This window comes from Neovison vison, chromosome 2 (genome assembly GCF_020171115.1).
Source record: "Neovison vison isolate M4711 chromosome 2, ASM_NN_V1, whole genome shotgun sequence".
Classification (NCBI taxonomy): domain Eukaryota; kingdom Metazoa; phylum Chordata; class Mammalia; order Carnivora; family Mustelidae; genus Neogale; species Neogale vison.
Window position 1 is genome coordinate 81449327 of NC_058092.1, and position 24339 is coordinate 81473665.

Genomic DNA, 24339 nt, shown 5'->3' on the forward strand with positions numbered 1-24339 from the left:
ATGAATTGATACCAAGAAAAAGCATTTGCCAGATCCAGAGCTGGATACCAAGTACTCAGGGATATTTTATTTGTTGCAGGATAAGACCACATCTGGAATAGCAATTATGATTGGAGTCAATTATCTACCTAAATTTGATATTCTACAGCCATTCTCAGACCCATCTGCTTCTGCCAAGCCCAGTTGGTGAGTTAAATGGGGATGTTATAGGAATCACATTTGGAAAGGACAGAACATGGTCCTGGAACAATTGGTTACCTACATGGAGAAAAAACAATTTTAATTTTGCTCCTACCTAACATCATAACCAAGATTAATTCCAGATGCATTAGAGACCAAAATTATGTATTTTGGAAAGGCAAAAATATTTTAGAAGAAAATACGGAAGCATATTTTTTTGACCTTCAGATCCTAGTGTTAAATGGGACATAAAAGTAACATCTTGGTGGGAAAGATTGGTAAATTGGCACAATTAAAATAAAACACTTCTGTTCATCAAAAGATATCATTAAAGATCATGGAGAGGTAAGCCACAGAATGGGAAAAGGTGTTTAGCATTTAATTGATACAGGTCTCATTTCCAGAATATTAACAAATAGACAACCTGGTAGAAAAACAGGCAAAATAATCTTGAATAGATACTTCACAGCTGAAACTATCCAAATGGCCAAAACAGTATGCAAAGGTGCTCAATGTCATTAGTAATCAGGGGGAATGCAAATTAAAACCACAGTAATACCATGAGCCACCCACTAGAAGAGCTAAAGTTTAAAAGATGGATAACAATGAGAGTGGGCAAAGAAGTGAAGCAATGCCAACATTGACACTCCCTTGGCAGGAGTATAAACTGACCCAACTACTTTGAATGAACAGTTTGCTATAATCTGGAAAAGCTGACAATCCCATAGCCTATAACCCAGCATTTCTGCTTCTTGGTATATACCTCACAGAAACGTGCACAAACATGTGAGATTACCTATACAAAAATGCCCATAACAATATTATTTTTATTAGACCAAATGAAGCAACCCAAACACCCATCAACAAAGAATGGATGAGTTCATTGTGGTATACTCATGCAATGGAATACAGTAGGGCAAACTAAGGGAGCAAAGTATAACCACATAGAACAATATGGATTCCTTTTATAAAAGCAAGAATGCTTGAATGAAGTAATCTCAAAGGAATATGTGCCATATGATTCTAAAAGTTCAAAAGCAGGCAAACAGCACTCAATTACAGATGCATATTCCCATGCTAAAACTCAAAGTCAAGCAAAGCAGTTGTTATACTAGAAGTCAACATGGCAGTTACCTGCAAGGGGGGGAAGGATGGCATTGTGGTTGGGGTTGCATGTAAAGAATTGTTTTGTTTTGTTTTTGGAGGGGGGAGATAGCTATGTTCTCCTTCCTAACCAGGTGCTCATTTCTCAGACATTTCATTATAGTCATTCATTAAGCTCCATACTTACTTTATTATTTATTTCTCGATTTTTCTTCTATAAAAGTAGGCTTGGCTCTTAAAAATGCCAGAGCTCTTACAATATTTTTAGTAAATAAGAAAAATATTGAAGATAATTCCTGAATCTTTATAATTAATAGCAATTTCTCCAATCTTATAGCTTGGCTCAGCCATGTAGAAAATTTGGAAGGTAGGTGTAGGAGGATAGGCTATTTTAAGTAGAGTTGTTAGGGCAGTCTTCTCTAAGTGGACGGCCTTTGAACCAATACTTGAATGAAAGGGACCAAACCCTGGGAAAAGTAGGCAGCAGAGAGTTCCAGGCAGTAGAAACTGTAAGTGCAGAAGACCGGAGGCCTGAAGGCACATGGCCTGTTTGAAAAAGATTCAACTGAGTGAAGATTACTTTTGCAGTGGAAGTTGTACGTCTACCTGTCTCAGCATGCCAAATGATCTCAGTCTTACTTCAGGTATGCTAACTTTATGAGACTTCTGCTTGCTAGCATTGCTTTAGACCCCTTAATTTGCTCTTTTCTACTTATTTTTATACAAGATGGAGAACACAACATTCAAATACTTGTACACGTAGAGCTATATAGGATGAAGAGGTTAACAATTTTGGAATTATGGTACGATAGCTTAATTTGTCTGTCAGTTGCTGCACCAATGTCTGAATTTGATAAATGAAAAACTGCATTTCAAGTGTCACTACTATAGAATGCGTAGGGCAGAAAAATGTATTTGAAATAAACAGATTAAAAATAGGAACAATTCCCCCATATTATAAAAAAACAGACAAAAATGTCTAAAGATGGTAAAACTGCCAGTGATGTACAAAAATGATCAAGAAATGAGAGAAGTTGGGGAATAGAATCTTCACTTTTGATCACTTTGTCATTTCAGCTCATCTAATGCTTAAGTCGGTTTGCTTTCCTTTCTTTGGTTTGAGACTAGATGCTTTTTTTCCAAACAACTGGATTGTAGGTTTCAGTTTCTTCAGATCACCTGAAGTGATGTTGCTTTTCTCCTTCCATCCCTCTTGGATTAGTCAGGGTTCTCCAGAGAAACAGGGCCAATGGGGTATGTATTTACCTATTGTAAGGAATTGGCTCAAGCGATCATAGAGGCTGGCAAACCCCAAATTTGTGGAATGGGCTGGCAGGCTGGAGACTTAGTAAGGGCGGATGTTATAGTTTGTGTGGAAGGCTGTCATTGTGGAGCCCTGGGGAAGAGCCAGTGATGCAGCTGAAGTCTGCAGGTAGTCTCCTCGCAGGATCCCCTCTTCCCTGGGGGAGGTCAGTCTTTTGTTCTATTCCCATTTCTAGCTGATTGGATGAGGTCCACCCACAGTGTAGAGGGCAATCTGCTTTCTCAAAGTCCCTCAAATAAAATGCAAATCTCATCCTGAAACACCATCATAGGCCCAAACATCCAGAATGATGTTTGGCCAAATATGCCGGCAGTGTGGCACAGCCAAGTTGACACATGCAATTAGCCATCACACCTCTCGAGAAGCCATCCATAGCTTTGCTTTTAGAGATGAGGAATGTGGCTTTCAGTTCCTAGCTGCTTTACTCATTGCAGTCTCTTACCATGTACCAAGGCTACAAAACATTGAAGCCCGCTGTGAATTTGTAGTAGCATTGGTAAGAAAGATACCATTTACAAAGCAAGTTAACAACTTGACAAACTGTAGTTTTCTTTGGCCTGAATGGCTCCTCTTGAGTCAGAATTGGCCACAGTAATAAATTCCACAAAAAGCTACATTTCTACTAGCCTAGGAGTATAAAAAATATAGACTCAAAGACGTATATTGATTTTTTTTAAATAGTGAACTCATCTGCTTTGGGACAACTTTCTAGCATTCTTTTTTTTTTTTTTTTTTTTTTTTTTTTTTTTTTTAAAGATTTTATTTATTTATTTACAGAGAGAAATCACAAGTAGATGGAGAGGCAGGCAGAGAGAGAGAGGGAAGCAGGCTCCCTGCTGAGCAGAGAACCCGATGCGGGACTCGATCCCAGGACCCTGAGATCATGACCTGAGCCGAAGGCAGCGGCTTAACCCACTGAGCCACCCAGGCGCCCACTTTCTAGCATTCTAAGCTTGTGTTTGCTTAGTTCATTGTTATGAAGGGATATTAAGGGGGGATTCTGGAATTGTAGTCCTTTCTATGTGAACTCCAGTCTAGTTTTTTTCTGATGTGTTAGACAATCCTGTTTCTTCATCACCAGGAGAAAAATGAACCTCTGCTAATCTTTAGTAATAGACCTTTCATGCAATGAGGAAAGCTGTGTTGTAAAGTGCTAGTGACTTCCAAATTTCCATGCATGGAGTTTTTCACTTCCTTATTACTTGGGAATTTTATCCATTTGCATATCGCCTTTCTGTAGCTGTGGCTCAAGTTTACACCTTAGGTCCTGACCTCTCTCCTGAACTCTATACACCCATTTCTAACTCTGCCTGATATTACAACATAGATGTCCTGCCAACACCTTAAATCCACTATGATGAAAACAAATGATCCCACTTTTTGCTGTTGTTGATATTGTTACCAAAACTGTCACTGGTTCCCAGGATTAATCTTGGATTTTCCATTGACTTCTTTCTTACTTCTTTGCATCCAGTTAGCTGCCAAATCTAGTTCCTACTGATACTTAACATTCTCCCATCTTTTCCATTTTCATGGTTACACTGTATGCCAGGTTCTTTTTTTTTCTGAACAGGACTATTGGAGGTCTCCCATCTAGTATTCTCATCTCTGTTCTCCCTTTGACCCATCCTATACATTAATAATCCCTCATATAAAACTTGGGGTCAGATGTGTTTCAGAATGCAGATTTGTCTTTTTCATTGTTGGGAGTTTTAGAAAGATAATGTGGAGAAGATACTTTATTTTACAGTCTCCCTAATCAGGACTGGGACAATGTCCTGTAGCCAAATCTCATTTTTCTGCAGTGAATTATGAGTATTTACTTTAGGTAGGATTAATAAAAAGTATAAATAGGCTTGTATTGTTCATGCTGAACTTTAGTGCCAAATGAGTTCAGGTAAGATTGGCTTTTGCCTCCAAGTAAAGTATCAAAAAAGAACTAAAACAACATCCTGCAATTTTGATTTTTAGAATTTTTGCTTTTGAAATTGTGGAAAAGACTTGATAAATCTTAGCTAGGTAAATCTTCCTCAGGTAACCCCATCACTCCCATTTCCTACTGGTTTAGTTGTAAACTCTTTGCTCTGCTATTTTCAAATGCCTTCTCAGTTTGACCACAAAGCATTGTTTTCTGGTTTTGTCTCCCACTCATCTTCTACATACCCTTTTGACCTACTTAAACTGGCTAAATACTTCTTATTTTTTCTTCTGCATATACTCCTGAAATGTCCTATCCTCTTGTCCATTCTTCTGCCAACTATCGATCTTTTTTCTGTCTTCAGAATGTTTCCCTCTATAAACTGTTTGATCCCCATTCTGGGATCAGTGATTTGTTCTTTGGTCTAAATTCTTGTAGTAAGCTTTAATTTTCCCATATGGGAATGGGGGTAATCCTACTTCCTTATAATCCTACTTCCTTACCTCCTAGAGGTAAATCAGTGGATTAAATAATGTTACAAGTGTGCCTAGCATGGTAGTACTCAGTTGAGGCTGATTCTTCCTTTTTCTTCTCCTCCTTTTTCTTCCTTGCTTTTTCTTAGTATATTCTATACTTTATATTATAGTTTTAAATGTGCTTTTATTGTCCCATTAGAATGGGAGTTTTCTGAGGGTAAAAAATTACTTAGTAGAAGCTCAGCAAATATTGAGTTATGTGAAATGAATACAAATGGTTGCTAGAGAAATTTCATCTCCTCCTTTGGATTCTGGAAAGACTAATTTGTGTGTCTATGAGTGTGCATTTAAAAACCCAAAACAGGGATGCCTGTGTGGATCAGTTGGTCAAGCGGCTGCCTTTGGCTCAGGTCATGATCCCAGGGTCCTGAGATCAAGCCCCACATTGGCTCCTTGCTCCGTGGGGACCCTGCTTCTCCCTCTCCCTCTGCCTGCTGCTCTCCCTGCTTGTGCTCTCTCTCTAACAAATAAATAAAACCTTAAAAAAAAAAAAAAACCTCAAAATGCAAAACAAAAACAAACCTATGATCACAGGACCCATCTTGGTGTTTAGTGTCATAATTTCTGTTTCAAGGGTAATTTTAAATGTCCAGAGCCCTTGTACAGGACACTGCCCACCCAGATCATGGCAAGCCTCAGGGCCTAGAGGGGCACACTCTTTCTGGTACTCGAACAGCCAGCCATTGGGAAACCTTGCCAGAAACCAGTGGGCAGGGCAACTAACACTGTTCTTTGGCCCTGGTGAGATACAGTGCTCACTCCTATGGAGCCTGGATCATGGGAGAGCATAGATTCTATTCCTGTGCTGTTTCTTAGGGCTCACTGCAGTGTCCCTGGGCTCCCTCAGGGAGGGGGAGGTCTCTGAACACCACCTTTGCTTTTGTGCATTTGGTCCTTTCAAGTTGGTTCTGATTATCTCCAAGCTCTGCAGTTTCCCTCCACAAATATCTCCCCTAAAACCCCTTTCTCTGCTCCCTCCCCCACCCCGAGAATATTATATCCCAGGGAGAGAGAAAAGCTAGTGGTGGTAGAGGTCACTAGGTGTTTACCTAATGTCCATCTAACCTCCTTTCTTAATAAATTTTCTTAGTAATTTTCTAAGTAATTTCTTAGTAATGTAACGTAGGTACATTACTGTCTAGAATAAAAACAATATTTTGCAGTTCCCCTTGAAGCTAGTTATGGCCATAAGATTAAATTCAGAGTAAAGGGAAGTGCTATGTGATGTCCAGAGAGGCTCTTAAAGGGGCTCGCTCTGAGCCACTCTTTGGCCCTTCCTGCCTTTGCTGCCTGGACAGTGGATACTGTGGCTGAAAGGCCAGCAGCAATGCTAGATTATGAGTTGAGGGTGAAAATGGAGCTGAAAATAGGAGCTATCTTCTAAACGCTTTTTTAATGTCAAAGAAGTTACTTTTTTGGCTTTTGGTCCCATTTTCAGTTTTCTATCATATGCCATCCAGTCCAGCCCTGATGGATCTGAAGATTGAGACCTAGTAAAATAATAGAGCTAAAATGTGACTGATTTTGAATTAGTCCAGATGCCTTAGTTATGACTTCAGTTTGTTACCTGGAGTTCTTAGGAACCTTGATTTTCTTGAAATGAGATTTCAAAACATGTGATCTAAAGATTTCATTCTTTTGTTTACCTGTGTTCAGTTTCAACAGCCATTTCCTGTCATTAGAGGTGGTAGAGGCCTGAGCTGTTTGGGCTGGGTAAGGGATACACGAACACGTGAGGGGAAATGCATGTGCGAAATACCATCCCACATCATATCTTATAGATAAATATGCTTTGACTGTTTTCGGGGAGATATCACCTTGGTGCATTCATAGTTTATGTTTCCATGTTTCTAATAAAGTACATGTCGATTAACTGTGCTTTCATTTTTGTCATTCTCATCTTTCTGTTTCTCAGAATTATTACATAATTATTGGAAATTTACATGGTGCTAATATCTCCAGTTGACCTAAATGATTTAAGCTTTTTGCTTGGAGTTTTCCAGAAGACACAGATTCCTCTGAAATTAACACGCAGGGGGAAAAATGGAGAGAAATCTGCAAATGTAATTTTTGCCCATTTCTTGGTTTTCTTTAAGCCCATGGCTGGATTTACATTGTCAGCCCACACAAATGTGAATTCCCAAGAAATCCAAGTAGGAAGAGAATAGAGAGAAGGGAGAATGTATTTGGTTTCTTTATGGCTAGATCTTTGTTCTAGGCCCTCAAGTATGAAGTTCTTTATATCTATTTATAAATCATCCATGTATGTCTGTGCATGAACCCACTCCATGCACCAGGGAGCACCTCCATTAACTTGGATGAATAAGGCTCCCCATGATCCAAAGTTCAGTTCCCTAATTAACAGGGCTCTTTTGGAAACATTTTAGAGATGAAAACATTTTAACAATGTTTTGCACTCATCTAATGGACAGAATGGCTAGAACATGATCTAAGCTCATTGCATGGGGGTCATCACTAATAGCCTGGACCCCAGCCTCCTGTAATGTAAGAAAGACAGGTCCTGGTCTGTGGAGGTGAATGAGCCTCAGCTTCCACTTCTACTGTGTGGACCCCAGTGCCTTCATGTTCCAGCTAGTGTTGGTTCCTCCTTTTTCTTTCTGCTCCTTCTGCTCCACGTCCCCTCTGTCTCTTTATCCTACTCACCATTTCTGATGCTTCTGCTTCCCTTAATCTCTGCCATCACAGAGACTGGCTGCTTATTGATTTCTTTCCTCTCTCTTGCTCTCTCTCTCTCTCTTTTTTTTTTTTTTTTTTTTTGCCCGTTTCCCCTTTGCTGTCTCTTTTCTCCCTTTCTTACCACTTCTTCTAAAGTTTATGACTTTAGGGTAGCAGGGCTTACCTTTTAGAGCCATCATCATCCAATGAGAATGACAGCCAGTCACAATTTGTCTTCTTAGATGTCATCTCCTTTTTCTTTTTGTTATTTCCATTCATATTCACAATTGCGGGCTTTACAAATTCTTTTTAGGTTCATAGTCTGTTCCTGAAGGCTGACAGTGTTTGACTGCTTCACTGGGGTATCATATATATAGAAGTCATAGACCTTAGAACTAGGAAGTTCTAGGAAGAACTAAAAAAATAGTTTAATCCAATTCCTTTTTTCTAAGCAGAGTGCTGAAGTAAGTAACTTACCTAAGAGCATTCATACATCTGGTAGCAAAACCAGGACTAAGACATAAGCCTATACATCTTCATTTGGAAGAGAATTATATTAGCTCCTTAGTCCTATATATAATACAAGGAGACCTCAAGGAACCAAACAAACAATTATTGTCCAATAGCTACAGTCTCCAGGGAAATATCTCTTCTGTTCTGTTCTGGTGCTTTAGAGAGGAGAGAGGCTCTCCTTTATTCTTGATTTGTAAAATTATCCCTAAATATATACTCATGTATGCATTGTAAGATCATAGGGTTTCTTCACAAATGAAAGCTGTTTTCTTATGATTGCAATTATTTGTATATGAATAGAATGTACATGACCCAATGCCTGAAACTTGCTTCGTACATACTGGGTGTTTTGAACAGCTAAATGACTCTTTTTAGTTGGAAATAAGCACTCTGAGTATCACAGAGTCTTATATTTATGTAAAAAAACAACAAACAAACTTAAAAACATCTTGCTATTAGAGAAATAAGCATACAATAAAAATCTTTTACATTGCATGTGCATATTTCACCTTCTCTAGAAAAGTAGAATCTAAGACTTAGACAGAAATGTGGAGTTTTAGCTCAACTCCCTACTCAGTGCAGTAATTTTTAAAAGTTATAACTCTGACAGATATCCAATGTCTGCTTGAAAACCTCCAGAGACTGGTATCACCCTTATGAGGCAGCTGTTTTTGTTACTGGACAGCACAAGTGGATAAAAAGTTCCTTCTTGCATTGAATCAGAATCTGCCTTCTTTAACTTCTAGCTTTTTATCCTAGTTCTGGCCTCTGGAGCAACACAGAATTAGTATACAATTCTCTTCATGACAGCCCTTCAAATATTTGAAAGCAGATATTATACCTTTTCTTATTCTTTGCTTCCCAAGTTGCTTGAATAATTTATCAAAAATTACAGCTTCTCCTATTCACCTGGACATTTGCCTTTCATTACATCCTAATTGGTCAAAGTCCCTCTTAAAATGTGGCACCCAGAATTGAATTCTATATTATAGATGTGGTTTAACTAGCTGGAAATCCAATAGAACTGTCACGGGTAGTGATCTGTGAGTAGTAATTTCTCACGGAAGCATCCTAAGTCCCTTAAAAGAAGGTGGATTGTATGACAACACTCAGTAAACTGTAAAGTGCTTTATAAATGATAAGCTTTGTTACATTCCATTTAAAAATACAGAAAGTAATCAAGGAGTTTTTTTTTTTTTTTTTTCCCTGTCATTGACAACGTTGATTTCAACCTTTGGGTCTACAGTTAGCAAAGAGGCTGGTATTTATTCCTTGGTAAAAGTGTGAAGATAATTTTAAACTCAGCCATTATGTTGTGGTACTAGCTGAACAAGTTTTAAATAATCAGGTCTTTTTGAGGCATTTTTTTAAGTGTATGATAAATGTCATTTTTAACCTGTGCATACTCATTTAATGAGACAAAAGCAGTATCTCCTACTGACAAGACTTTCACATTCAAAGTAAAGTTTTAAATATGTAATCTGTGTTTCTTCCATTTTAAAATATGAATTTTAAACTTCGATTCAAAACATTTCTTTTTTAAATTTTGTGTAATGGTTTAATATTGTCATCTAACCAGTCTTTCTCATCGCTGGGTATTGATTATATGTTAAGAACTTGAAAAAGACATTAATAAATTGTTTATCCTTCTTTCTTCACTAACCCTAGAAGACTTTTGGAAAGAATAAATTTTTATCTAAAATGTTTGTCACGAATTAACATCTTGAACTTTCTGACCAAGGGCTTAATGCACTGCTAAATGGGATAATCTCAAAACTAACAGTAGCAGGTTACAGTTGGTATATATAAATGTGTATAAAGTTAAATGTAAAATATAAATATGAAACCCAAATGGGATAAAGGTAGTGATGGGGAGCCTAGCACACTCCCTGGCACATAGCAGGTTCTTAATCAACATTGGCCTCATGAATGCTGCCTATTAGGGGAGGATTATTCCTAATCATGCAGTGAGCGTGGTATGACAGCTGGAGGTTGAGTCCTGTAGATTGATGTGCCATTGCTCAAATGAGTACGGCACATTAGAAACTGCACTGTATTTTAAGACCTCATATCTCTTTCATTGGAACATTATTTCTTGGTTAAGAGAAATTACTACATTTTCTAAAACATGACAATGTTGTGGTGGTTATAGTTGGATTTACAACATATGTCAAATACTCTAAAGAGCATAAATTATTTAAAAATACATAAATACTCAGAATAAAAATCAGTTGTTCTGTATTGCCCATACTGGAAGGAAATTTAGTAAAGAAAATAACCCAGTAAATCACTTCCAAGGATTAGAGTATTCTGATAGCATTCTGCAAAGTCAGAATTCTGGAAAATCATCCATTTGTTGGTACATTTTTAAAAAAACTTATATAATTTAATAATTCTTTTTTCTTTTTACAATCCTGGTGACTGGGGCCATGTAAATTGGAGAGGACTGCTTTGTAAAATTGGACTTAGAGTCACATAATTTAAATTTATATTACTCGGCCCAAAATTCCTCTTTCTATTGGATTTTCTTTCTTCTTAATAGTTTAAAAAATGTACAAATAGGCGAGCCTTTCTAGAGAAAGACTGCACTCTTTTTATATTTTGTGCACTTAATCTTCCAGAGCTAGGTATTAGTTGGTTAAACGTATAATTTATAGTTATACATAGACTGAGCAAAAATAAATATTCTAATAGCATCCAGTTATTGTTTTTGGCTATACTGATGTGTGGGCTTTTATATCAATATTAGTGTTTTCTACACTTCATAGTATTTTCCTCCAGCAAGAACTGTCTCTTTGCTGAGAAGGAAACAACAACAACAACAACAAACTTGCTTACAAAATGAGGCCATTTTGCATATTAATTAGGAGGTCTTTGAACTCTAAGAATAAAAATCTGTTAATGCTTTGGGTATGAAACAATTATGCATTCAAGGACTTTGATTTTATGCTAATAATGCGACAAGCTTTACATTTTTCTTTGTTTTGTTTGCATTCCCTAAAGATAATTTAATGCAAATAATCCATCCGCATACAGCATAGAGCGTGTCGGATGGTTTCCCTATAGTTAAGATTGTATCAGCACTCCCATTATAAATCTCTATTACCCATGGTTTATAATTTAATTGAAAAAACCCACTGCAGGCAGAAACTCAACACTTAGGGTTTCAGGCTAAAAGCAATATTTCTCTTTTTAAAATTGCCTCCTCTCTTTAATTTCATAGTTAATGGAAATGTAAGAAGGATCATCCCGGAGCTGATTTTGAACAAAGCCAAACAGATCTTTGTCTATAACTAAAATAATTTCTAAATAAAAGTAGTTGATATCTTATCATTGGCCTATTACTACAACATTTAACCAAACGACAAGAGACCACAATGGAATCTGCTTATCCTTTCTCTACACAAAAAAACACATACAAGGAGAACAAGAAAATTCTGTAAGACCAGATATCTATAATATATATGTTTGACAGTATGGTGTGAGGCATTACATTTTCCTTTGGTTTTCAAATGTGTACTTTAGTCCTTTCAGTGGATCTGGGCAAAGGCTGTGGAATTTGCTTTTTGTCAGTCTGAGCTAGGAAGAGGGCGCTGGGTGGAGAGCTGCCAGCTCTGGAATTCTATACTTTGTCTGCTGTATAAATCTTATCTTAAGTTTATGCTTCAGTTATCTTGATGGGATTCAGGGGTTAATTAACAGGCACGGCAGTTTCAGCCTGCTTACACAGTAGAATTGAAAAGATCAGTTTTTAGACACATGGTAGTTTTGTCATCAGCTTTTGAACCCAAATCCTGTAGTGTAGAAAGGTTAACCTGCCTGCCAGGTAATATGCAATCTCCAATCAAGACTTCACCATAGTTTTATCAACCCAGTGAGACAAAGAAACTGTGAGTTAGTTAGAACAAGATGTTCTTTATTACCTGCAACCCATCAACCTTTTCCTATGTAATTCCTACTTGTACTGCTGCATGTGAGATACATGCCATGATTACTTAACCCTAAGCAAACAAAAACTTGCTTAAAGATGGCTGGCTCTGTCTTTGCAGTTCATCGTGTTTCTAAATCAATTGCCTTTGAGATCCTAAGGGCAGTTACTGAGGACAATAACACAAACTCATATGTTACAACACTTAGCTGTGCATAAAGGGCTTCCATATATCTAATACACACAACTGCTCAAAAGTACAGAAAGCAGGGGCATCTGGGTGGCTCAGTTGGTTAAGCATCTGCCTTGGCTTAGGTCATGATCATGTGGTCCTGGGATTGAGCCCTGCATCGGGCTCCCTGCTAAGCTGGAGCCTGCTTCTCCCTCTCCCTCTGCTACTCCCCATGCTTGTGCTTGCTCTTTCTCTCTCTCTGTGTCAAATAAATAAATAAATAAAATCTAAAAAAAAAAAATTAGAGAAAGCGGAAGCTAAGAGGTTAAGTGGTGGTTAGCACTCACACTGTCTTGTCTACTACTCGTTCTTCTGTGGCCCAGTGGCTCCTTAGTTCTCTTAGGGGAACTATGTTTTTAACTTTGAGAAATAGAGTCTCGTGAAAACTTGATGAGAATCCCCTGTAATTACTTGCCATCTATTGTCGGAGACCATAAGGGAATTCACACAATTTCTAAGTCCAATTCTTAAAATATTCCATGTTTGCTTAGATTTATAAATAAAAAACTTAGAGCCTAGATAACATTCATATATATCTAAGCTACACAGTAAGTCAATGATGAAATAAAACAAGTCATGGATTTATTGTTCCATCTCTCTGATTAAAATTATTTTTAATGTTGATATTTTGATTATATTAGAAACATTGCTTAAGTATAAAGGTTATGAGAAATTCTTTTCCGAACACTCATAATTGTACAGTCTTAAGAGATTTTTGAGAAAATAGTAGATAACTATTTTCCAAGGATGGTATAAATGTAGTACTGGTATAATGATGCAGGGAATACATAAGAAAACTCCCTAGGGTTGCAGTCAATCTGGCAGTCCATATTTGTTATATATAGTGAAAAGCAGATTATCTTCTGATATTTATAAACTGATTCAAAGTTTTTTAGTTTCTGTTGTAAGAATTTTAATAGATCATTCTCTACTCCTCAGCCACCTCCTTTTTTTCCTTTCTTAGATTACTTTTTTCTTTTTTTTTTTTTTAAAGATTTTATTTATTTCACAGAGAGAGAAAGAGAGCACAGCAGGAGGAGTGGCAGGCAGAAGAAGTATGCTCCCCACTAAGTGGGGAGCCCCATGCAGAACTTAATCCTAGGACCCTGGGATCATGTCTTGAGCTGAAGCAGATACTTAACCGAATGAGCCACCCAGGCCCCCTCTTTAGACTACTTTTCTTTCTTTCTTTTTTTTTTTTTTAATTTGAGAGTAAGAGAGGCTGGAGGGAGAGGGAGAAGTAGGCTTCCTGCTGAGCAGGGAGCCCCATGTGGGGCTTAATCCCGGGACCCCAGGATCATGACCTGGGCTAAAGGCAGACACTTAACAGACTGAGCCACCCAGATACCCCTCAGCTTAGGTCTTGATCTCAGCATTGTGAGTTCAAGCCCTGGGTAGAACTCCATGCCATGCATGGAGCCTATTTAAAAAAAAAAAAAGTAATATGGAAAATACAGAGATTAAAAAACAGTAAGAGAATAATATCAACACATAAGGCTAATTCCACAGTAATCCTCTGTTTTAGGCACCATCACCTTTTTTATTTCATATATGAGGAAGCTGGGAGTCAGAGGGTTAAGTAATTTGTCCAAGGTTATCATTTATTTAGTATTTGCCTTTTTGTTGTCCGGAAGAAAATTCCTGTTTGGGGGAGATTGTCTTTCTTCTATCCCAAACATATGGTTGCGGTAAAGTGGAGGCTAATCAAAATTCTCGTGTCCTTTGGCCACAGAGTGGGGCACTGGTACCAGAAAGGGCCAGTCATCATGCTCTGGTTCTATGGCTTGCCATACGATTCCATTGTGGTGGGCCATGTGATCCAGGCATGTCCAAGCAGTGGCATTTTCTGGAAGAATTTCAACTGAAGTACCAGGGAAACTCTTTTCTCTCTGGCCCTGTGGCCTGTAGAATGTTTTTATCATTGGCCATGGATTGATCTTGTGGGAACAGCTGACCTGAGAGAATGAAGCCAGCCAGAGGGAGCAGAGCTGGTAGCTCTGGGAGGAGAGCAAGAGTAGATGGAGAGGAGAGAGAGAAGAACCTGATGAGGTTTGAGTCCCTGGATCCAGGTGTTTCTGAAGGCACACATATACTCCAGCTTCTGCATGGTTTGGTGGTGTGAGCCTTGATCAAAACTGTCTTTGTCAAGTCAGTTTGATTTCTTGTCTCTGCGTCAAAAAGTAATTTATTATTACTTTTTTTGTAGTAATAATAAAAAAAAATACTGATTGAGCACCTAGAGTCAGGATGCAAATCTGGATCTGGCTCACCCTACAAACTTGAGCTTCCTTCCCAACCTTCCTTGGACACAACCTCTGCTAATGGTTTGATATTTTCCTCACCATTTCTTCTTCCTTTTTTTTTTAAAGACTAAACAAATATTATGGTTTATGTAAATATTTAAATTTATGATATTTGTTGCCGAATTGTCATTCTATTTGGCTTTACTAATTGATACTTTCCCTAACACTTATATGCTAGATATCTTATGTTGCACTCCAGTGGAGGGGGTGTCCTCTACCCTCTTCTACCCTGTTTTGTGCTCTGAGAGGCTGACCTGGGGGTATAGGTCCTTTGCCTTCAGGCCTCTGTTTGGGCTGGGTTGTCCAGGATAGGGGACACTGGCGGGAGATGAGAAGGAAGGAGAGTTAAGAGATTCCACTCCTCCTTGGCTCTTCCTGTGGCATTACTGAGGGTTGGCTGCCTTCCCAGACCTAAGGTTACGGTTCTCTCTGCTCTGCTTTGTTTTTCTGCATCCAGCCCTGGAGACTGCCCTCTTCCTTGTGGGTTCCCTCCACCCTGTTTGACACCCTTATGGATAACCCTTTTATTAAATGTTCTTCAAATTACCCGACTTGTGTACGTTCTTAATTTCCTGTCTGGACTCTGAGTAATACTGCTTGTATAAGGGTGTCTTTTCCCTCCACATTTCATGTCAACATAGGGTATTGGCCACGTTTTTAATCATTTCAATTCTCATAAAGGGAAAATGGTATCTTGTTTTAATTTATATTTTTTTGATTATTATTGAGTTTGAACATCTGTTCATATGTTAATTGGCTATTTGCATATTTCTCTTAATTGCTTGTTAATATTCTTTGACCATTTTTCTTTTGGGTGATCTCTCTCTCTTTCAAATTCCTATTATAGTGTAGTATTTGTTCCTATTATATTTTCCAACTGATTGTTAGTATAAGTGAAAATTATTGCTTTCATATTTTGTTATTCCTATAAACTGTTAGTTTTAATAGATGTTAATCGATTCTCTCAGATTTTCTATCATTTACAAAGAATGATAAAGCTATCTCTCCCTTTCTGATGTATGCTACATTTCTTTATCCCATTTTACACACTGGTTAGGTCCTCCAGAACACTCTTGGACAACAGGGGTGTCAGTGGGAATCTCTGTCTTATTACTGACTCTAACTCTGCTTTTCCCAGAGTGTGTTTCACAGAACACGAACCCTGACAGATACCCCTTGAGAAAAGTTTAGACTGGTATGGAAAGCATTGCATATTTTTTTTTTTAAGATTTTATTTATTTATTTATTTGACAGAGAGAGATCACAAGTAGGCAGAGAGGCAGGCAGAGAGAGAGGAGGAAGTATGCTCCCCGCTGAGAGAGAGCCCAATGCAGGGCTTGATCCCAGGACCTTGGGATCATGACCTGAGCCACCCAGGCGCCCCAGCATTACATATTCTTAAAGAGTCTCAGTGCACTAGAGCATGTTAAAAGCTCTAAGTTGGTTTTTTGTTTGTTTGTTTGTTTGTTTTTGGTCTTTGCTAATATAGCTCTGGTACTGAATTTTCTGTAGTATATTATCAGCTTTGTCATTTCCATAGGTCCTGGAGGACCCAAATACAAACAAAGTATTTTGTAATAATATAGCTAAGCCACTGTGTTTTTATGCAAAAACTCTAAATATTCCAAAGCTTCTTTATGTCTCTTCTCAGTACTTAATAGTATAGCAATATAAGCCATTGTATTTTGAATTTAAGGGGTCATGTGACACATCCACCACTTTGGCCTGTGTTACTCTCAAAAGAAACAGCTGAAATTAAAACACTAACTTAAATGGAAGGAAGGATGGATGTCAGGAAATCCAGCTGGTTTCTCTCCCTCTCTTTCTTCTCTGTTTTATGCACACACACTCACACAACTAACCAACCCACCAAATGAATAAAACATTCCTGCCAAGAGACCTCAAGGTACCATTTTCTTTCATGTACGGGCTTCCTTCTTAACCCAGCCTCCCTTCTTTCCAATACCCATCCATTGTTTCTTCCGGCCTCCTTCACTTTCTTCTGTCAAGTGTGCATGTGCATGCATGAATGAGCATGTGTTGTCTCCAGGAAAATCTCTACCATCCCTTTTTTCCCATTGCGATTATCAGTTAAAAATTACTATTATCTTTGTTGATAGAAATCAAGTGAATATCAGAGAATACTTGTAATGAGAAAAGAAAAAAAGCACTCATTTTTTAAACTCATCTCCACTGCTTAATTAATACATGTTATGTTTTCACATGAAATTAAGACCTGATGCAGAATTGGTGACAACAACCTCCAAAGACTTTGAAAAAGCTCAGAAGTCCCCTTCAGAATTCTCACAAATGTCTCATCTACATTTGCTTTCTCTTCCAATTAAGTCTATTATTCCCAGAGCATTTAAGAATAATAAACTATCTTTTATTCAATTTAACTTTCCATTTGCTTTAATTACTAGTATTGAAACAGTTTTGCTTTCTGCTATATTTCATTGCAAGTCTTCCAGCTACACTATAAAACTAAATTAAGGCTTTTATAGATTTTTTTAGGATCAACCTGATCCTTATTTATTACTTCTAGGGTAATATTCATCTTAAGTCTTAAAAAACTGACATATAAGTAATCTGTTAGAAAATAACTCACTCAAAAATTGGCAATTTCCTGTGTGGTGAATTAAAAAAAAAATACCAAAAGATGAACTCCTATTTTTATATAATTTCTTTAGTTAGTTCTGTTAGGCCGTTTTTGTGAGTGTGAATTTAAATCACATTTCAAGGTTAATATGGATTTACAGAAATTCATTGTTACCTCTACTTAATTGTTATGCCATTATTTTAGACATATGTTTATTTTTCATTTTCTGTAAAATTTCATTGATTTCTAAAGTTGTAATTCCCGTGTTTAAAAGAATGGAGCTCTGACTTTATATTAAATGAAATGGTATACCAATTTTACAGGAGGGAGGGGCATGTTAGGGGATAATGTTTGGAAAATGCCTTTTTCATGAAATCTATAAGAAGAAAAATTCATTATTGCTAATGAATGCAGGGATTTTACTTACTGGAAGTAGTCAAGTGGTCTGGTACAAAAATGCACATCGCATTATGAACCATAACATTGCGAGGTTTGTAATATAAGAGCTGCGAAATATATTTTGAATATCACAAAGACTGTGTTTCTTCCCCGGAGCATGCTCTTTGTTATACCCTGCTTCTCATATTCTTATCTTTTTCATGAGTATGAATCTCAATAAAATCTATGGATTGTGTTATGTTTAAAGGCTATTTACTGAACCAATATTTTCACAGATAAGATCAATAATATATGTGTAAACCTTTGAAATTTAGATTGGAGAGGAAGCTGCCTAATAAAACTCTGGTACTGAATTTTATACAACATCTTACCAGCCTTTTAATTTTATATTCAGGTCCCGAAGGATCAGAAAACAAACTGAACACGACTGCAATTATCTGGATTTAGCCTGGATGGTTTTATGCAAAAACTCTGAATGCATTTAATGTTTATGTATTGTGAAGCCACTGTGTCCTGGGTCCTCATTTCATTTCTTTAAGAACCTTTGTCTAATGTAAAAATTTTGAAGGAAAAATTTTATGTTTATACCTATTTAGTTGCACCATTAGTTCAAGATACAGACTATGGAAGTGCTAGAGTTCTAAAGCATGTTTCAGTCAATGATATATATTTTTTTATAAAGTTGGTATCTAATGCTGTATTTGTAAGGCCATCAGTTATCAAACCACGTAAGTGTTAAATTCCTTTTGAAGCTTTCAAGAGGTATTTTAATTAAGTTTTCAAAATTGCTTTCGGATCATCTTCACAATTCTTTAGTGCTTTGTTTCCATTAACAAAATAGTAATTAAAATTAAATTTTAAAGGAAATAACCACAGTAGGTCATACTTTTATTAACTTGAGGTAGATAATGAACCTGTCCTATTTAAAGACTGATCTAAATCTGCTGAGAGGTTAGGGATAGTATATTTTAATTAAGGTAATCCTTGTTTGCATCTAACAAACAGTATTGCCACTTAGAAATTTAAGATCTTAGTAATGCATATTAGTACGTTACCTCAACAATCTAATAGAGATTTAATACTTGTGTTTTAAAGAGCAATTTGTCATAAATTAAGAGCATTTGCATAGTAAATTTCAAGGATGTTATTCTTTGCAGGGTTTTCTATAATTAAGGAATGCATTAAACATTAAAATTTTATAATTTTTGTAGTACTAGGAAAGCTTGCTTTGTATTAAACTGAGCCTTATTTTCAGCTGCGCATAACCCTATGGAAAAGTCCAGTCTTAATAAAGACATAATGAATGTACTGTCACTAAGATTTTTTTCCCTCTTAAATCTTGAGCGAAGGCTTATGTGTTTAAAGAATGTTTTATCATACGAAATGTCTGTTTACTTGGATGGGGAGTATTTAATCATTTAAAAAGTAGGCCAAAGAGACTTACCCCAACCCTACTGCTAAACAGTTACAAGCTGCATCGTATATAAATTAAGTGTTCTGTAATTGGGGGTGTGGGTAGAATCTTTCTTTAGTCAGTTAAGTGTTTACAGTATTCATATCTACTTTAGTTAAAGGAATTAAAAAGCCCATTTTAATTAAGAATGACAACCTTATTCTCAAGGTTTTTTTTATTCTGATGGCTAACAAGATAATTTTAGCATTTGTATTTTATTGATAGAGAGAATGCTTTTTAAAAATATGTTTAGGATAAGGCTCAGCATCCTGGTTCACCTGTGGTCAGATGGATTTTTGACTTGTGGTGAGAGTCTCTATCACTTAGACATTTTTACCTGGGGATAACTTTAGGGTATGAAAGGATGTATTCCTCAGAGAAGGAATTTGTACCTTACTCAGTTTACCTTAGATTACTGTGTATTCTTCCTTCACATTATCTTCTCCTATAAACTACCTGAGTCTCTTTACTTTTTCCAACCAAGAGGAAAGGATCTACACTAGATTCCGCCAGGATCTACACAGTTCATTGGCTTGAGTTGTAGTAATTTTTAAAAAAAATTTCCCCTTGGCAGGGAATACTGATGTTTATTGAACATTCATTTAGGGGGTTATCTTCTGTCAAAGAACTAATTCAGGTTATATGGGTGTGGACATTATATGACTCATGATTTTTAACTCAGCACTGTATCATTTCTAATAATAATTATAAAATATTTAGATTCTTAGTTTTATTATACGTTGGAGCTAGTAAGAAAAGTGATATTTTGCTGTTAAAATTTTAGAGTTTTGATGCTGTCAATATATCATCATCATCATTATTATATAATTAGCTATAAAGTTTAATACTTATTATGTATTATAGTTAGTTATAGCTAAGAAATAATAGTAATGAAAGAAGATATTCCAATTCTTCCTTTCATTAGAAAGGCAGACAAGTGAAAATAGTAGGCACAGGACAACAGTAGTTGGTGAGTTCAAATCTCAAAATTATAATTATTGGCTGGCTGATCTTGGGCCTTAATTTCCTACATTTGTGTGTTGGAGTGTACAAATTCCATTCAATTTTAGCTCCTTCTTTCCTCAACTTTAAAAGACTGTATTAACTTGAAAGCTCTAGTGGTTTCATAGATGACATCTCTGGTGAAGATTCTTTCTTGCCCTGTTTGTACCACCCAACTGCCCATATCTACCCCTCAGTATTTAAGAGTTGGAAAATTAAACCCCAGAAAGACAAAACGATTGCTTGAGGGATAACACTAAATAATTTAAAAATAAAAGTGAATAGTGGCTGCAGATCAACTTATCCAGGCCTCTCACTCCTCTGGATGGATGTAGTGTTCCCATAGTAGGTAGAGTGCTGAGTTTTACCACTGGGAATTAGGGAGGAATTGCCAAACTGTCTGTGATGGCAAAGAATATACAGTCTAAGGTCTTAGATTAAAACTACTTTCAAGCTATTTTGTTGTTGAGGTTGCACTGTATTAGATGCTCAGAAAAAGCTGGTGATTGGAAGCTGGTCAGTGAAGATCCTGAATTGCAGATGACCAAATCTCACCTCATTGTAGCTGTTAAGAGCTGGAAATAGCATCCAACACCATTTGGCACTTCCTATGTCATGCACTGAGCATTTCACATTTATTAACATGTGTAATTATCACTACAACTTCATGAGGTCAGTACTGTTACCATTCCCATTTTACTTATGAGAAAACTGAGGCACAAAGAAGAGAACACTGTCCATGTAAGGAAGTCAGAGGACTGGGAAGCTAATCGAGGCCATGCAATGCCATAGCCTAACTGTTAAGCATTTTGCTATTCTGCCACTTAATATTCTATGAGCTGTCTAAGGAGAGTTGGTGCAAAGGTAGGTATGGAGCCCAGTCTTTCCTTCTGTGATTGTTTTTAGGTTGGAAGTAGGTTTAATGGAGGGCACACATGGAAAAGGATCTGAGAGAAGAGCAGCAGAATAGAGAGTAGTCATGTCACACGGCTTTGGAGGCAGAAGATGTGACTTTTATATATTTATTTATTTATAAATAAATGAGTGAGAGTATGAACAGAAGGGGCAGAGCGAGAGAGAGAGAGAGTCTCAAGTGGACTCCGGACTGATCACAGAGCTGCCATGGGGCTTGATTTCAGGACCCTGAGATCATGACCTGAGCCCAAACCAAGAACCTGAGGCTTAGCAAACTGTGCTATCCAGCTGCCTTAGGAGATGTGATTTTTCACGTTGGTTTTGTAGCTCCTAGCATGACCTCAGGTGAGCTGCGGAAGCTCTCTGAATTTCCTGCTCAGTAAAGTAGTGATGTTAATGTCCACATGGTAGGATTGTTGTTCTACATCACCCATGTGGCAGATGCCTGGTTCAATCAAGGGCTCTATCCATAGAAGCTATAGTTAGGATTTACCGACTTATTACACTTAGAGAAATAAGGGATCACAGTCGTACTCTTGTGCCCAAAGTGTTCCTGTTCAAAAGTTAAAGTCTGCCTCATTGTTAATCTTAGTGGCTTATAATGGCCCTTGTTTTTGTGACATGGGTTTTATAATTGTGTTTTCAATTAAATATACTTTCTCTTCTAGTTGCTTCTACTTTTCTGTATGAGAAGGTAGTAAGCATCTGCAGAAGATTGGAGGCTCACTATAAAAATATGAGATATGTTTATGAGCCACTTATTTGCAGTTAATCTCTATGATAACACTTTGTGGGAATTAGCAGTGAAATTAAACTGATTTTGGAAGGACAATCCTAACATAGGACATTTTCATCTGCAAAGAGGAGAGGGAGCTTTATTTTTTTATTTCAATAAATACAGAGTACCTACCATGTGCCAGATACTGTGCCTGGGTAGAGCAAATATATTACATTTTAAGAAGTCACTGAGCAGTTGATGGAAGCTGTTTGCTATGCTGTGTTGAGGTGGATTGTGATCCCAAGTGGGCAGGAAAGAGTGCCATGGGTTGAGAAAGGTGGATGACAGACTGGGACTATGTATTTACTGTTCCCAATGTAACTACAATAATATGAGCAAAACCAAACCCAAGTCATTTTTTATTAAAAAAATGTTTTTTTTTTTAATAGATTTTATTTATTTGACAGATGGAAATGACAGAGAAGCAGGCAGAGAAAGAGGAGGAAGCAGGCTCCCTGCTGAGCAGAGAGCCCGATGTGGGGCTCGATGCGGGGCTCGGTCCCAGGACTCTGGGATCATGACCTGAGCGCAAGGCAGAGGCTTTAACCCACTGAGCTACCTAGGTGCCCCCCAAAAAAGGTTTTTATAAAGTGTTTTGAATATGTTGACTATTTTGGACCTTTTTCTTTTTTTTTTTTTTTTAAAGATTTTTATTTATTTATTTGACAGAGAGAAATCACAAGTAGGCAGAGAGGCAGAGAGAGAGAGAGGAGGAAGCAGGCTCCCTGCTGAGCAGAGGGCCCGATGCGGGACTCGATTCCAGGACCCCGAGATCATGACCTGAGCCGAAGGCAGCGGCTTAACCCACTGAGCCACCCAGGCGCCCCGGACCTTTTTCTATTATATCTAAATATAGTTTGTATTATGCATATATTATATGATCACTAGCATATTTTACATCACTCATACCATCATTTTATGCCAACTTGATATGATCAACATATAGATAGGAGTTTATCTTCAAAGAGAAGTTATTATTTTCATATATATAACAAAGACATAGATCCTTCCCTCTAGGAGATAGAGTTTAAACTAGATAGTACTAAGACCAGATCACTTAATTTTTTTTTTATTTAAAGATTTTATTTATTTGACAGACAGAGATCACAAGTAGGCGGAGAAGTAGGCAGAGAGAAGTGGAGGGGGAAACAGGCTCCCTGCTGAGCAGAGAGCCTGATGCAGGACTAGATCCCAGGACCCTGGAATCATGACTGGAGCCTAAGGCAGAGGCTTTAACCCACTGAGCCACCCAGGCACCCCAAGACCAAAACGCTTTATAATATTGAACAGGTACCTACATTGAATAAAACATTTTGTATTTCCAGATATGTCACTTACTTACCTTAATCAGCATGTGTGCTAGTAATTTTTGCTTCTGTTTCTGCAAAAACAGAAAGAACTAATGATTCAGTCCTAATGGGGAAAGAGCAAAGATGTCACAAAATCATACAGTTCTTTAAATTAGTTTTTTTTTCATACTTATTAGGATTATGCTTTTTATCTATGATTGCTGCTCTAAAATATTAACCTTTAAAAAAATTCATTGCACAGCCGGCTGTACCTCTGTGATCTGCCCAATTACAGCATTCTGAATGTTTATACCTCATTGGGAATCCCCAGCGGGTTTCCCTCAATTCCCTGAAGAGAAAGAAAAATTCCAATCCTTGTTTCCCCTTCCTGCTTTTGTTCCCAGAGAGAACAGACCCGCTTGTCAAGAGCATACCCACCGAGGTGAGAGATCAGTGAGATTGTAGGACAAGGCAGCCGAGTTCTGCTTTGTTGAGCAGAAGGAGTGAGCCCTACAGTCTCCATGAGGTGTCTCGCTGTCTGTGGAGGATTTGTGTGAACGGTCAGTTGAAAGCATTGACAGTGTTCCATTAGTAATGAATTATGGGAGTAATTTCATTAATTTCTTTACCTCAGTCGGTACATGTTATAGTGTAAGTTGTTCAACCAAACATCAAAAGAACTACTGCATTGTAACCTTTTAGTCTTTTACTGTGTAACCAGGAACAGCAAAGAAATAAATTAGCGTAACATTCCTTTAAAAAAAAAATGACTGGAGATAAGCAGTGGACATAATTTCTCCTGTTTTTAATTTAATAGCAGGTTTATGGTTTTATGCAAAACCATTCACATTACATTTGACCCTCTGGGAGCTGCCTGGTTTTCTTTTTCTTTTTTTTTTTTTTTTCCTTCTGTGGGTATAATTTTGAGTCTTTAATAATCTGTTGTTAAATCCAGTCTGAATTTGATTAATGAATTGTGATGAGCCAGTGCATTAATTTGCAGGTTTGGTCTAATGCCCTAAAAGGCTGCTTTGTTGTGGATGTTATTAACGCTAAACTCCTCAGGAAGAGCCATGGGATGGCAGTGTGCCCCAAATAATGGACCAGCTACATCTTTGGGAAATCCCAAGGAGGGAACTATAGCTCTAGAAGTGACTTTGGAGCTATGTTATTGAAGGAGAAAATCCTGA